Source organism: Xenopus laevis, chromosome 5S (assembly GCF_017654675.1).
Source record: "Xenopus laevis strain J_2021 chromosome 5S, Xenopus_laevis_v10.1, whole genome shotgun sequence".
Classification (NCBI taxonomy): Eukaryota; Metazoa; Chordata; class Amphibia; order Anura; family Pipidae; genus Xenopus; species Xenopus laevis.
The window spans coordinates 4,977,760-4,993,673 of NC_054380.1; the positions used below are offsets into that span (position 1 = coordinate 4,977,760).

Consider the following 15,914-nt stretch of genomic DNA (forward strand, 5'->3'; position numbering starts at 1 on the left):
AATAAAGATGAGGCATTTAGGCCTAGAGCGATGCTTTGTGGATCATTTGGAATCTCCGAGAGCAGCAGTTTATATCTTACAACAGGGGGCCCATTTACTAAGCTCGAGTGAAGGAATAGAATAAAAAAAGGTTTTGGCCAGATATTGTTCAGGTGGGACCATTGGAAGGTCCTATACATGAGAAAAGCTGCTGAATTGGTCTAAAAAACCTGAACTGGCAGTTTAAATCTGCCAACAAATGGGCAACCTAACTCTGTGCCCTCAACAGGGGTGTTTCAAGCCTCTCTGGTGCCTCATGTACAGGTATGGGACCTGTTATCCAGAATGCTCTGGACCTGGTGTTTTCCTGGATAACGGATCATCCGTAATTTTGCTCTACTAGAAAATCATATAAACATTAAATAAACCCAATAGGCTGGTTTTGCTTCCAATAAGGATTAATTATATCTTAGTTTGGATCAAGTACAAGCGACTGTTTAATTATTGTAGAGAAATAGGAAATTATTTTTAATTATTTGGATAAAATGGAGTCTATGGGGCAAATTCACTAAGCGCCGAACGCTAGCGTTAATTCGCATTTTCGTTACTTCGCGAATTCACTAATGAACGCTGGCCTAGATTCGCTAGTGTTACTTCGCACCCTTACGCCTGGCGAATTTTCGCTAGCGACATAACTATGCAAATTCACTAACGCGCGCAGTGTACTGAACGCTACCTTTTACGCCAGACTTCCTTCGCCACCTCAGACCAGGTGAAGCGCAATAGAGTAGATAGGGATTGCTTCCAAAAAAAGGCAAAATTTTTTCTAAGTCCCAAAAAACGCTGGCGTGTTTTCTACATTATGGGTGATAGGCTGAAAAAGATCGAACATTTTTTTGGGGCTCCCCTCCTTCCCCCCTACATTTCCTAACTCATGGCAACTTAACTATACAGTGGGCACATGTGTAGGGCAAAATAAAAAATTTATTTGCTGATTTGAAGGTTTTCTAGGCATTTGTAGTGATTCTACATATTCCTCCATTGAAATTTGAATTTGGCGCCGTATGCAAATTAGCCTTCGCTAGCGTAACTTCCCTTCACTTAGCGAATCAACGTTAGCGCAACTTCGCAATCTTACGCTACCCCTGTGCGCAACTTCGGATTTTAGTGAATTTGCGTAGCGCTGGCGAAACTACGCCTGGCGAAGTGTGGCGAAGCGCGGCGAAGTTGCGCCTGGCGCAACTACGAATGTTAGTGAATTTGCCCCTAAGGGAGACAGGCATTCCGTAACTCGGAACTTTCTGTATAATGGGTTTCCGGGTAACGGATCCCGTAACTGTACTATGTATGAGACTACTTTTAAGAAGCAGCTCTGAGAGTTTGAAACGACTTATTAGAAACTTGCTGCAATCAGCCGATATACAGTAGAGTTGGTTGATGGGCAGTGAATAGATATTAGGGATGCACCGAATCCAGGATTCAGTTCGGGAGTCGGCCAGGATTCGTCCTTCTGAATCCTTCTGCCCGGCCGAACCAAATCCAAATGCTAATTTGCATATGCAAATTAGGGGTGGGGAGGGAAATCGTGTGACTTCTTGCCACAAAACAAGGAAGTAAAAAATGTTTTCCCCTTCCCACTCCTAATTTGTATATGCAAATTAGGGTTCTGTATTCGGCCGAATTTTTAACTAAGGATTCGGGGGTTCGGCCGAATCCAAAATAGTGGATACGGTGCATCCCTAATAGATATTAATGAGCTCTGATAGATACAGTAGAACATGCTGGTGAAATGGATAATGTGGTTACAAGTTAATTCAGGAGACTAATATAAAAGCTGCATTATATCAGTGACGTGAAGGTAATTGTGCTAATTATGTAACCATCAGGTGGGAAGACAGACTGTGTTGGGAACCTGTAATTTTGGTAGAAAGATAATTCTTACAACATTCACAAATGTCACATGATGTGTAAATAAAAATGAGCAGCTTCCAGTGTTGGCAGAATAGAAGGTTAGTACAGTTAGATTTATACTAATTATCTGACTGACTTCATTGCAGCTAGTAATTTTTTTTGCTGTTACTGGTCCTTAAAGGGCATATAAAGTGTTAAATAGAATAAGGCTAGAAATGCTGTATTTTGTATACTAAATATAAACATGAACTTACTGCACCACAAGCCTAATCAAACAAATGATTTATGCTTTCAAAGTTGGCTACAGGGGGTCACCATCTTGTAACTTTGTTATACATCTTTGCAAGACCAAGACTGTGCCCATGCTCAGTGTGGTCTGGGCTGCTTAGGGATCATCATAAACAAAGCTGCTTGAGTTCTGCATGGCTGGGAAGTAAGGCGGGGGCTCCCCCTGCTGTTCATAAGTATGATTGTTTCCCTGCAGAGCAGTTAGGGACCGTCTGACAATTCCTATCCACAGCAGTAAATGAAGGGAGAATTTCACTGCATACAGTCAGGTTTCTTATAAAAACGGTGCACATTTTTTAATTAAAGTGTATTGGAGATGGGTTTATTTTTCATTAAAGAAAGTAAAAATGGGATTTTATTTTTTTGCCTTTACATGCCCTTTAAGATGTAGATTGTCCTTAGCTGTGTTTTTTTTCTAAGTGTCAAATCCCTTAGTTAAAGTCATATCTGGACATAAAACTCCTGCCTCTGTTCAGGCAACATTCTAGGTTGTTAAACGTTTGAATTCCCACTCCTTCCGCTCCTGTTGTGTCTTGAAGTTACCCTTTAAAACTGTGACCGAAAGATCTTTGATGCTGCGGGTAAAGATACAGGGAATATAGAGAAGGCAGCTATTGAAACGACCCCCAAAATGCAAAGTTTTTTCTCCGAAAAAAACTTGAATGTCCGGGAGGCTGCAAACAAACAGCTCCTAATTAATCCCTGGATCTCTCCCATTGACTTAAACAGCAAGTCAGCAGGTTTTAGGTCGCGAATAGTTGAATTTGAGTTCTTAAAGAGCCAGAGTATGATAAATCTCGAAAATCAAATTCAATTTTTTTTTAAAAAAACTCCCTAGTCAAATTTGACGGTTTTGACCATACAAAAAAAATCTAAAAATTAAAATTTCTAATTTGACCCTTAATAAATCTGCCCCCAATATATCAATAAATTACAGTAGTTGGTAGTGATGTCGATGTATACTATCAATCTCCGACAAATAAATGCATTTCTATATGTTTTCTATCTATTTCTCAAAGGCTAAAAGTTCTCAGCGTATGAATTGTGTGTTTCCTGTGCCCAGTGAACAGTCTCACATCTCTGCTGGGTGTGTTGAATTGCACAACAATGTACAGACACTTGTGTATTCACAAAACTGTCCTCAGCAATTAGCTCTGCAGAACACGTCTAGTGGAGTTTGTGTTAAACTAGGGCTGGTTCACCTTCACGTTAACTTTTAATATGTTAAAGAGCCGACATTTTTGGGTAACTTTTCGATTGGTCTTCATTATTTATTTTTTATGGTTTTTGAATGATTTGACTTTTTCCAGCTTTCAAATGGAGGGGTCACTGACCCATTTAAAAAAACAAATGCTCTGTAAGGCTACAAGTGTATTGTTATTGTTACTTTTTATTACTCCTCTTTCCATTCAGGTCTCTCCTATTCATATTCCTGTCTCTTATTCACATCAATGCATGGTTAATAGGGAATTCAGATGGCTGAAACTGCAAACTGGAGAGCAGCTGAATAAAAAGTTAAATAACTCAAAAACCACAAAAATTAAAAAACAAAAACCAATTGCAAATTGTCTCAGAATATCACCCTCTACATCAGGGGTCCCCAACCTTTTTCCACCCGTGAGCAACATTCAGATGTAAAAAGAGATGGGGAGCAATTTCCTGGTTTGTACCAAGTAAGGGTTGTGATTGACTATTGGTAGCCCCTATGTGGACTGGCAACCTACAGAAGCTTCTGTTTTGTAGGGCACCTGGTTTTTATACAACTAAAACTTGCCTCCAAGCCTGGAATTCAAAAATAATCACCTGCTTTGAGGCCACTGGGAGCAACATCCAAGGGGTTGGAGAGCAACATGTTACTCATGAGCTACTGGTTGGGGACCACTGCTCTACATCATACTATACATTCATTTAAAGGTGCACAACCCCTTTAACAAACCAGTGAGAAGATGCATTGCCAGGGTAAAGGTGGCCATAGACGCACAGATAATATCGTATGAAATGAATTTCGTACGATAATTGGTGCGTGTATAATGGGAAAGGAGCTGACCGATATTGATGTGCAGGTTCGGGCCGACCCCGCACTCTTCTTTGCGGGTCAAATGCCGGCTTTCTGACTTCTGGGTTCGTCTTTTATAGACGATGCGCCTGCTCGCCCCGCCCCTTTTGTGACGCCATGGGTGGGGTGTCGCAGGTCTATAAAAGCAACCCGATAGTTGGATGCGGGCGCGTGCGGACTAATGTAGGGCGAGTTAGGGTCTGGTGCACATCACTACTGACTGATATCGGCAGAAGACTTGGATATTGGTCGCTCGTCGATTGGGCTGGATGAAAAATTTTGATCGGGCGCCTTTGAAGGAACCCAAACATCGGCCATTGTTAGTGTTGAATCATCAGATACAGGTAGAATTCTATTGTTTCTATATGTATATCTGACCATTCAGCTCTACACGTGTGTATTGAAACAAACGATCTTTCTTGGAAACATCTTTTCCAAGAAAGCTCCTAATTGTTACGTCTATGGCCCCTTTAGTCTGACACATTGACTATGATCGGGAGACAATGGGCTGAACTTTGTACGAATCCCTGTTATGAAATTTTATAGTAACAACTTTGTTATTTTTTTCAAATCCCACATTATATTAACAGTAATGATCACTCAGCTGAAGAATACCCGATATCTTCTGCCTACTAAACCCTCTGCAATACGGATCCCTGTGTTTGAGAAAGTAGGATTTTGCTTCTTAAAGGGATACTGTCATGGGAAAAAAAAATTTTTTCAAAATGATTCAGTTAATAGTGCTGCTCCAGCAGAATTCTGCACTGAAATCCATTTCTCAAAAGAGCAAACAGATTTTTTTTATATTCAATTTTGAAATCTGACATGGGGCTAGACATATTGTCAATTTCCCAGCTGCCCCTGGTCATGTGACTTGTGCCTGCACTTTAGGAGAGAAATGCTTTCTGGCAGGCTGCTGTTTTTCCTTCTCAATGTAACTGAATGTGTCTCAGTGGGATATGGGTTTTTACTATTGAGTGTTGTTCTTAGATCTACCAGGCAGCTGTTATCTTGTGTTAGGGAGCTGTTATCTGGTTACCTTCCCATTGTTCTTTTGTTTGGCTGCTGGGGGGAAAGGGAGGGGGTGATATCACTCCAACTTGCAGTACAGCAGTAAAGAGTGATTGAAGTTTATCAGAGCACAAGTCACATGACTGGGGGCAGCTGGGAAATTGACAAAATGTCTAGCCCCATGTCAGATTTCAAAATTGAATATAAAAAAATCTGTTTGCTCTTTTGAGAAATGGATTTCAGTGCAGAATTCTGCTGGAGCAGCACTATTAACTGATTCATTTTGTACAAAATTTTTTTTCCCCATGACAGTATCCCTTTAAACTTGGGTCCCTAGATGTTCCCTGGCTCAATTCCCCTCATGTCTAAAGCCTTGATTATATGCCGAGCAATTGTAGCCTGGAAACATGTCGATTAAGATTATGTAGAGCTAGAGCAACATATTGTGAGTATTCAAACATATTGGCCGGTAAGGTTTGTGGTTATTGTTTAGGTAAGCAAAAAAAGATATGCAGAGGTAACAATTTTGTAATTATTTAAATGTAGGGATACACCGAATCCTTTTTTTTTTGGAATCGGCCGAACCCCCGAATCCTTTGTGAAAGATTCGGCCGAATACTGAACCAAACCCTAATTTGCATATGCAAATTAGGGGTGGTAAGGGGAAAACTTTTTTACTTCTTTGTCACGCAATTTCCCTCCCGCCCCTAATTTGCATATGCAAATTAGGATTCAGATACGGTTCTGAATGCTGCTGAAAAAGGCCAAATCCTGGCCGAACCGAATCCTGGATTCGGTGCATCCCTATTTAAATATTACTAATACTAAAAATGGTAACTGCTTGTATTCATATGTAGGAGAATCAAAAGAAAGACTGTAACAAACGTTTGGCAATGGATTTATATCTTAAAGTAACACAGTGACACCATGTGGACACTTGTAAAAGTACATGACTTATTACTCCCTATGGCAAACGCTTCGGAGAACTAAACCCTGAAAAAATGAACGTGGCTAAAAATGTCCTTTTTTATATAGTGAACTTATTGCACGAGGCTAAAGTTTGAGCTTGTCAATAGCAGCAATGATCCAGGACTTCAAACTTGTCACAGGGGGTCACCATCTTGGAAAGTGTCTGTGACACTCACATGCTCAGTGGGCTCTGATTGGCTGTTGAGAAGCTAAGCTTAGGGCTCGTCACTAATTATCCAGCAGAAAATGAGCTTCCCTGGCTGTAATATAAGCTGATGCTACAGGTTTGCTGATTATTCAATTCTGATGCTAATTGCACTGGTTTCTGTGCTGCCATGTAGTAATTATGTGTATTAATTACTAATCAGCCTTATATTGTGACATTTCTATTCTATGTGTACTGTATATTGTGAGTGCGTCCCTAAGCTCAGTAAGTGACAGCAGCACAGAGCATGTGAATCAGTGAATCAGCAGAAAAGAAGATGGGGAGCTACTGGGGCATCTTTGGAGACACAGATCTTTACTGCTAAAGGGCTGTGGTTGCCTTGGGCTGGTACAGAAGCACAAAACATCATGTACAACATTTCTAGCTACGTCTTTAGTTAGGCTTTAGTTCTCCTTTAATAATGTTAATTTGGCAATGTTTTGTTTTCTATAAGTGGGGTTATGTAAATGGTGTGAGCTTCAGACAGCAAAAAACACATGTCAAATTTGTACCTTTGAATCCCTGGATTGGTATTTTCCAAGTCCAGCGACCTCTCAGCCTCTCCTCTGCCTGTGCATAAAAAAACAAAATCCAAAGTTGGATTGTTGTATCCCTCAGACCTGTGGGTTGTTTGAGGGGGAAACAATACAGAAAAATGGAATAATATATAGCGCAGTATTTCAGAATATTAATTGTTGCACCTTAAGTGTTCTTATCAAAGGCTTATTTCTGTAGTTCAACTACATACTTTTGCTATTGGTGAAAAAATATTTCCAAACAAATTCGTGATTATTTCCGCGAAAAAAAATTATTCCAAACAAAATGTGTGATTATTTCTACAAATACAGTTGTTTGAACCAGTAAAAATAAAAAAAAACAAAAATAAAAGATTAAAGGGATACTGTCATGGGAAAATTTTTTTTTTTTTTCAAAATGAATCAGTTAATAGTGCTGCTCCAGTAGAATTCTGCACTGAAATCCATTTCTCAAAAGAGCAAACAGATTTTTTTATATTCAATTTTGAAATCTGACATGGGGCTAGACATATTGTCAATTTCCCAGCTGCCCCAAGTCATGTGACTTGTGCTCTGGTAAACTTCAATCACTCTTTACTGCTGTACTGCAAGTTGGAGTGATATCACCCCCTCCCTTTCCCCCCCCAGCAGCCAAACAAAAGAACAATGGGAAGGTAACCAGATAGCAGCTCCCTAACACAAGATAACAGCTGCCTGGTAGATCTAAGAACAGCACTCAATAGTAAAATCCAGGTCCCACTGAGACACATTCAGTTACATTGAGAAGGAAAAACAGCAGCCTGCCAGAAAGCATTTCTCTCCTAAAGTGCAGGCCCAAGTCACATGACCAGGGGCAGCTGGGAAATTGACAATATGTCTAGCCCCATGTCAGATTTCAAAATTGAATATAAAAAAATCAGTTTGCTCTTTTGAGAAATGGATTTCACTGCAGAATTCTGCTGGAGTAGCACTATTAACTGATGCGTTTTGAAAAAAACATTTTTTTCGATGACAGGATCCCTTTAAGTAAAAACCGTGCACAAAAAAAGAAAAAAACTAAAAAAAGGGAGAAGGTTAGAAAGTGGAGGAAGGGGGGGATTGGAATTGAGCTTAGTGCTGTGATCAGGCCCACACTATAAAACTGTGTTTATAACTAACAGCTGATACGAATTGTCCTCAAAATGTGCATTAGGGAGTAACAAGTGCTGCAGAATATAGAAGGTTTTCCAACATAGTATAGGAAATTATTCGCCATATGATGCACCTCCACTGTTCCCAGTGGTATATTATTACTCACAAGACTTGAGCAATTTCAAGCTTTGAATGTAGTCGACGATTGCTCCTCTCTTAAACTTCTTTCGTCCTTTCTGGGCAAGAATAAAGTGACATGTGCAGAAGCGCCTTTATAAGTTTAATAAACAAATAAAAATTACGCTCACAAACGCTCTCGTTAAAAACCGCATGTACGATCAGATATAAAAAGTCTTTGTCTGCTTGTTCCGACTTTTCAGTGTCTTTTACTGTCCACTGCGCATATCCACATTAGGCTTCCGCAATCTTTAACATCTTTAGTAGCCCTCGCTAACGCGTTTCGATCCAGAGACCCTTACTGGAGCAAGGAATGGAGGGCCCACCCTGCTCTCTTCCATTCACTCCAGGGACCCATTATCCAGCTTTCCCTAACTGGTACACAATTACACAGCTTTACTAGCTGCCCCAACACAGACTTTCCCTGGAGTTTTCATTTCACAAGTCTAACACTGGTGAAATACTCACAATATTGTGCCCTTTTTGCACAACTATCTTAAAGGGGGCTTTATGATTCTCCGTAAAGGTAAGGCCATTCCACAGTAATCTATACACTCATTTTAATGAAATAAAATGGTGTTAAAGGACAAGGAAAGTCTCCTTATCCAATAGAGGGGCCCCAGCGTGTACCTGATCTTTAAAGGAACAGTAACATCAAAAAATAAAAGTGTTTTAAAGTAATGAAAATATAATGCAGTGTTGCCCTGCACTGGTAAAACTGCTGTGTTTGCTTCAGAAACACTACTATAGTTTATATAAATAAGCTGCTGTGTAGCCATGGGGGCAGCCATTCAAAGGAGAAAAGTCTCAGGTTACACAGCAGATAGAAGATAAGTCTGTCTAATGGTGTTATCTGTTGTCCATTAGTTAACCTGTGCCATATAGCCATTTTTCAATTTCCGCCATTGCTCCACAGCAGCTTGTTTATATGAACTATAGTAGTGTTTCTGAAGCAAACAGATCAGTTTTACCAGAGGGCAACACTACATGATATTTTCTTTACTTTAAAACACTTACATTTTTTGGTGTTACTGTTCCTTTAACATGATTTTCTCCAAAAAAACACTCCTGTCTCCTGCACTCTGGAAGGTATCACTATTTCTCTGAACCAACGTTTTCTTTGGGGTGATGTAATAAAGATGGCACCAGCTAACTAAATGCGTATGCACCACAAAACCATTCCTCCCCCTGGTCGCGAGCACGTCTAAAAATCTTGTTTTTTTTCGGGGAACAAGACATCATGAAAAACGGGGCAGCTGGTAAGGGACTGTGTAAGGATTCATAAATATATTTTTTGTTTTACTGCAATGTGTATAAAGGTAGAAATCACTCAATCACCTCAAATTTTTCTGGTCTGGCTTTTTGTCGAAAAAAATAAGTAAAAGTCGTCTGAAAAAAAAAAACAAGACTTTTTTCGGGATTTATTATGCGTCAACACTGTGTAAAGGCCAATGGCAGATGTGCCTTTTACAATTGGAAGATGTTTCATGCCTTCAAGATCTTTGAGGGTTTTGGGCTGGTTTTCATTCACTAATCCAAAAAGTCATGTTTTTCGAGCATCAAATCGAAAAGTGATGCAGGAAACTAATTGACGCTCCATTTTATTGAGTTTTTTTATTCTCAATCTGATTTTTTAGTAGGGATGCACCGAATCCACTATTTGGGATTCAGCCAAATCCCCGAATCCTTGGTGAAAGATTCAGACGAATACTGAGCCGATTGCTAATTTGCTTATGCAAATTAGGGGCAGGAAAGGAAAAAAATTAAAAAATTCTTCTTTTGTGACGAAAAGTCATGTGATTTCCCTTCCCGCCCCTAATTTATATATGCAAATTAGGAATCCGTTCGGCCAGGCACAAGGATTTGGCCTAATCCTGCTGAAAAAGGCTGAATCCTGGCCGGGACCCAAACCAAATCCTGGATTCAGTACATCTCTATATTTTAGAGTAATGAAAAAGTTGAGTTTTAGTAAATAACCCCCTTAGTGTCAGCCTGTCTCGAACGTCAGGTTAAATAGGAAGCCATTGGTTTGTATTTTAAACTATTCATAAATATATATATATATATATATATATATACAAAACTTCAATGTGTCTGCAGTGTAATGTAAACATGAAATAAACCCAATAGGCTGATTTTGCCTCCAATAAGGATTAATTATATATTAGTTGCATACCTCCCAACATTTTGGAAGTAAAAAGAGGGACAAAAAATTTTTTTCAGCACGTAGCGCAGCAATTTTTTGGACCACACCCCTTTCTGTGACCACACCCCCTAATTACCATGTTCATTTTACAAAATTTGGCAGGTTATGAAAGTTTGAAAATATTTCTCCTTATCTAAACTGTGTTTTTGTGTCTCAAAATTGTTACAAAGTATCTTATTTGCACCTGTTAGCTGTTCTGGGCTCTCTGCTAAAAGCCAATTGAGTGAGAAACGTTGTTTCTTTTTCTGGCTGTTCAGTGCAGAGAAAAGAGGGACTTTCCAGTACAAATGAGGGACTGTGGGTTGAGCTATCAAAAGAGGGACTGTCCCTCCGAAAAAGGGACAATTGGGAGGTATGTAGTTGGGATCAAGTACAAGTTACTGTTTTATTATTACAGAGAAAAAGGGAATCATTTAAAAAATAATTGGATTATTTGGATAAAATGCAGTCTATGGGAGACGGGCTTTCTGTAATTTGGAGCTTTCTGGATAATGGGTTCACAGATAACGGATCCCATACTGGTAATTACATTACAAAGATCTTTTATGGGAAGCTTCTTTCTCTTCTCTATATAAACAGCTCAACAGCACTTAGTACATTTAGGGGGTTATTTATCAAAGTCCGAATTCAACTCAATATTTTATGTTTAATATATATATAATATTAAACTCCAATAAAATCCGCTCGGGTTTTTTACATTTATTTATTATTACATTTTCCCGAAAATTTGCTTCCTGAAAACATTTTTGGACGATTCTTCCAGATTTTTCATCCGATTTTCGCAATTTTTTTCAGAATTTTCACCCGAAAACTCAGATTTTTGCCTGAAAACTTCGGGGTATTGCACGAAACCCAGCACACATCAAAAAATCATTGGGACTTCTCCCATTGACATACATAACCTCGACAGGTCTGAGATGCCGGATTTTCTAATTTTTCGTGACTTTTGCATTTGGAGTTTAGTAAATAACCCCCTTAGTATTCCATCCAAAATGGCACATCCAGCGTTGATGCTTTTTTCAGACTTTATTGTCTTATTCTGCTTGTATCCATGCTCACATATGGAAGTCAATGAAGAGTTCAAAGGATGAAAAGGAGCAAACAGCCGTTACAGGAGCCAGTGAAAAGCATAAACAAAAAGGACAAAAAGAAGGAGGACGGTGACATGGAGATGGAAATTAAATGGGTTCCAGGTTTGTATATAGATATCTAAAAAAAATTCTATATTTCATTCACATTCAGTTACCTTCCCTGAGAAAGCTTTCTTCTTGTTTTGTACCATTTTTGTGGATAATATTAACCTACCGTTGCTTATTTGGTGTTTTCCAAATTCATCGTTTTTTTTTTTTTTGCATCAGTGTTTCATGGTTTATAAAGGTCATTGTAGAAAAAGGTGTCATTCCAAAAATCACCAGTGAGTGTCACTATCATCTTTCAGATAAAGGCAGGATCACATACATATGAGTGTGTCTCACTAGTGCATGTGTATCCAAGCTTTTCATATTCTTGCTATAAAAGCTTTTTTTTCTACTTTGAATTAACTTTTATGGGGTTATCTATTAAAGTCTGGATGCTAAAAACTCAAAAAATATGAGTTTTTTTTTTCTATAAAATATTTTATTGGGAAAAATTTGAGATTTATTATACCCCTGAACTCAGAATCCGGAAATACTCCATCTTCAACCTGTCGAGGTCCTGTAGAAGTCAATGGCAGAAGTCTTGTTTACAATTTGAAGATATTATTGTCTGTGCTGGGTTTCCTACGATATCCGAACAATTCAGGCTTTTCCATCGATTTCACGAATGATTCGGACTAGGGATGCACCGAATCCAGGATTGTGCCTTTTTCAGCAGGATTATAGACATACCTCCCAACATTTTGGAAGTAAAAAGAGGGACAAAAATTTCTTTTTCCCCACGTAGCGCAGCAATTTTTTGACAACACCCCTTTCTGTGGCCACACCCCCTAATTACCATGTTCGTTTTACAAAATTTGGCAGGTTATGAAAGTTTGAAAATATTTCTCCTTATCTAAACTGTGTTTTTGTGTCTCAAAATGGTTACAAAGTATCTTATTTGCACCTGTTAGCTGTTCTGGGCTCTCTGCTAAAAGCCAATTAAGTGAGAAACTTTGTTTCTTTTTCTGGCTGTTCAGTGCAGAGACATACCTCCCAACTGTCCCTTTTTCGGAGGGACAGTCCCTCTTTTGACAGCTCAACCCGCAGTCCCTCATTTGTACTGGAAAGTCCCTCTTTTCTCTGCACTGAACAGCCAGAAAAAGAAACAAAGTTACTGACAGAAGAGTAGAAAAATAGAAAGCGAAAAACAGGTATCCCTTATCCAGGAACCCGCCACCCAGAAAGCTCTGAATTACGGGTAGGCTGTCTCCCATCTGGTCCGTTTTAAGCAATTTTAAGCTTTTCCTGACAGAAACAGGCGCCATGACACTCGCGTACCGCGTCTTGTCTCGCCACGCCCCCTAGGGAGTTCGCGGGCTTTTTCACGCGCGTTTTCGTGACGTCAAGGTCCCGCGAGATGAGACGTGTGACGTCAGGAATCGCTTGCCGGCAGCAGCAGAGGAACTGGACTTTTAAAAAAAGGCGTTGCGGGACATTTAAAGAGCGGTCCGGGAGTGCGGGGGCTGTGCTGAGAGAAGCGTCAGTGTCGGCCGGTATGTGACAGGGGTGTCCGGGCTGAGTCACGTGCTCGTGTCGTTATCAGACAATTCCTGTCAGAATTAGTCGCAAATTCCTTATTAGATGAACGGCAATGACTGGTCCAACGCTTGGGACACACAGACTCCCGTGTCAGCGCCTGAGCAATTTCTTATTCACCACATTTGTCCCTTTAACTGCGCTTCATATTGATCATTAAAGGGAGGCCCCCAATCTGCGCTGTCACATTAAATGAATTAATTAGAGATAAACCTAAACCTCTGCTGTCACTCACACCCCTGTATCACTGACTCACTGATGCTCATTGTCTCTCTATCTTACACCAGACATTCTGTGTGACTATGAGAACAAACCAGTGCCTTACACTCATTTACATCAATTGGGCTTAAAGGGATCCTGTCATCCTGTTTTTCAAAACACATCAGTTAATAGTGCTGCTCCAGCAGAATTCTGCACTGGAATCCATTTCTCAAAAGAGCAAACAGATTTTTTTATATTCAATTTTGAAATCTGACATGGGGCTAGACATATTGTCAATTTCCCAGCTGCCCCTGGTCATGTGACTTGTTCCAGCACTTTAGGAGAGAAATGCTTTCTGGCAGGCTGCTGTTTTTCCTTCTCAATGTAACTGAATGTGTCTCAGTGGGACCTGGATTTTACTATTGAGTTTGTTCTTAGATCTACCAGGCAGCTGTTATCTTGTGTTAGGGAGCTGTTATCTGGTTACCTTCCCATTGTTCTTTTGTTTGGCTGCTGCTGATGAAAGGGAGGGGGGTGATATCACTCCAACTTGCAGTACAGCAGTAAAGAGTGATTGAAGTTTATCAGAGTACAAGTCACATGACTTGGGGCAGCTGGGAAATTGACAAAATGTCTAGCCCCATGTCAGATTTCAAAATTGAATATAAAAAAAATCTGTTTGCTCTTTTGAGAAATGGATTTCAGTGCAGAATTCTGCTGGAGCAGCACTATTAACTGATTCATTTTGAAATTTTTTTTCTCCCCATGACAGTATCCCTTTAAACAAGTAGGGGCCGATTCACTAACTTCGAGTGAAGGATTCGAAGTTAAAAAACTTCGAATTTCAAAGTTTTTTTTGGGCTACTTCAACCATCGGATGGGCTACTTCGACTTCGAATCGAAGGATTCGAAGTAAAAATCGTTTGACTATTCAACCATTCGATAGTCGAAGTACTGTCTCTTTAAAAAAAACTTCGACCCCCTAGTTCGCCATCTAAAAGCTACCGAAGTCAATGTTAGCCTATGGGGAAGGTTGGCTAACTTTTTTTGATCGAAGGATATTCCTTCGATCGTTGGATTAAAATCCTTCGATTTTATCGTTCGATCAAAGGAATAATCCTTCGATCGTACTATCTGCCCTAAATCCTTCGATATTCGAAGTCGAAGGATTTTAGTTCCTAGTCGAATATCGAGGGTTAATTAACCCTCGATATTCGACCCTTAGTGAATCGGCCCCATAGTGTTTCAGGCTAATTTATTGGATATTTCTGAAAAAACCCTAATAATCCCTCCCTTCCACTTCCTGTTTCCTGAATTCCCAGGCCGTGCACTCAGCTCACTGCACTGTAGGACAGGAACCAATCAGCAGCTAGCAGGACCTGATAGGGAACTGAAGCCTGTCTGTGCTTGTGTGACTGCAGGGCTGTGATTGGCTGTCTCCCTCCTACTGTGCTTCTGGCAGGGACCGTTAGGACACGCCCACCCATCATTTGAAATAGGGACCAGAGAACATCTATAGGGAGCTCCAATAAAGGGGCTATTTTTAAAGATAATATTAATGTTTAGCACCATGTAAAAGCAACACCATATATTACTTATAATTGCCTACACAATTAGAGTTTTTTCATTTATCCTATATGTCTCATCTAGGGATGCACCAAATCCACTATTTTGGATTCAGCCGAACCCCCGAATCCTTTATGAAGGATTCAGCCGAATACCGAATCCTAATTTGCATATGCAAATTAGGGGTACGAAGGGGAAAACATGTTTTACTTCCTTGTTTTGAGACAAAAAGTCACACAATTTACCTCTCCGCCCCTAATTTGCATATGCAAATTAGGATTCAGTTCGGCCGGATAGAAGGATTCGGCCGAATCCGAATCCTGCTGAAAAAGGCCGAATCCCGAATCCTGGATTCGGTGCATCCCTAGTCTCATCCCTACATTCCCACTAAAATAAATAACTACAATAACTTCAACTGATATCACTGGTGGGTTAATACTATTTGGGGCCCCTAGGCTACATCTTCACAGGCCCCCTTCTAGGCTACTGTTGGATGTGGATGTGCGCAGATACAAGCTCCTCATGCCACATTGGGTTTAGTGTCAGGGTGAGGGCCCTTCTTTTTGCAGCCCTGGTGGGCCCCCAAGACTCCAGTCCGACCCTGTTTAGCGTACATCAGTGACATCACTGGACTGTATACAGTACCAAGCCTACGTCTCCCAGTGCATGTTGGGTAATGTAGTTTTTGTTTAACAATTTCCCGACTGCCTAGTTTAATGTAAGACTACAATACCCAGCAGGCAATGGGGCTGACTTATGTAGAAGTCGGGTGTTACCGAAGTCTCCCATCCCTCTTAAAGGCCGAGATACACTTGGAGATTCGGGGAGATTAGTCGCCCAAGCACGAAATCGTGTCTCTTCTTCCGGTCCACTAATCTCTCTGAACTGCCTTCCCACCGGCTAGAATCGAAATCGCTGGCGGGATGACACTCTGAGAGTTTCAGTTTCCGAAATCGCCTGAAGTTGCCATCCCGCTGGCGATTTA

The 15,914-nt window shown here is 40.2% G+C and overlaps 1 protein-coding gene across 3 annotated transcripts in view; it reads left to right on the forward strand.

Moving 5' to 3' along the window:
* Nucleotides 1-12,964: 12,964 nt before the first annotated feature.
* tasp1.S (taspase 1 S homeolog) overlaps nt 12,965-15,914 on the forward strand; it is a 54,520-nt gene continuing 51,570 nt past the window's right edge. For all 3 annotated transcript variants that reach the window (XM_041564181.1, XM_041564183.1, XM_041564182.1), the window contains exon 1: nt 12,965-13,119. The gene's annotated coding sequence lies outside the window, so the exon portion shown is untranslated. The remainder of the gene's footprint in view (nt 13,120-15,914) is intronic.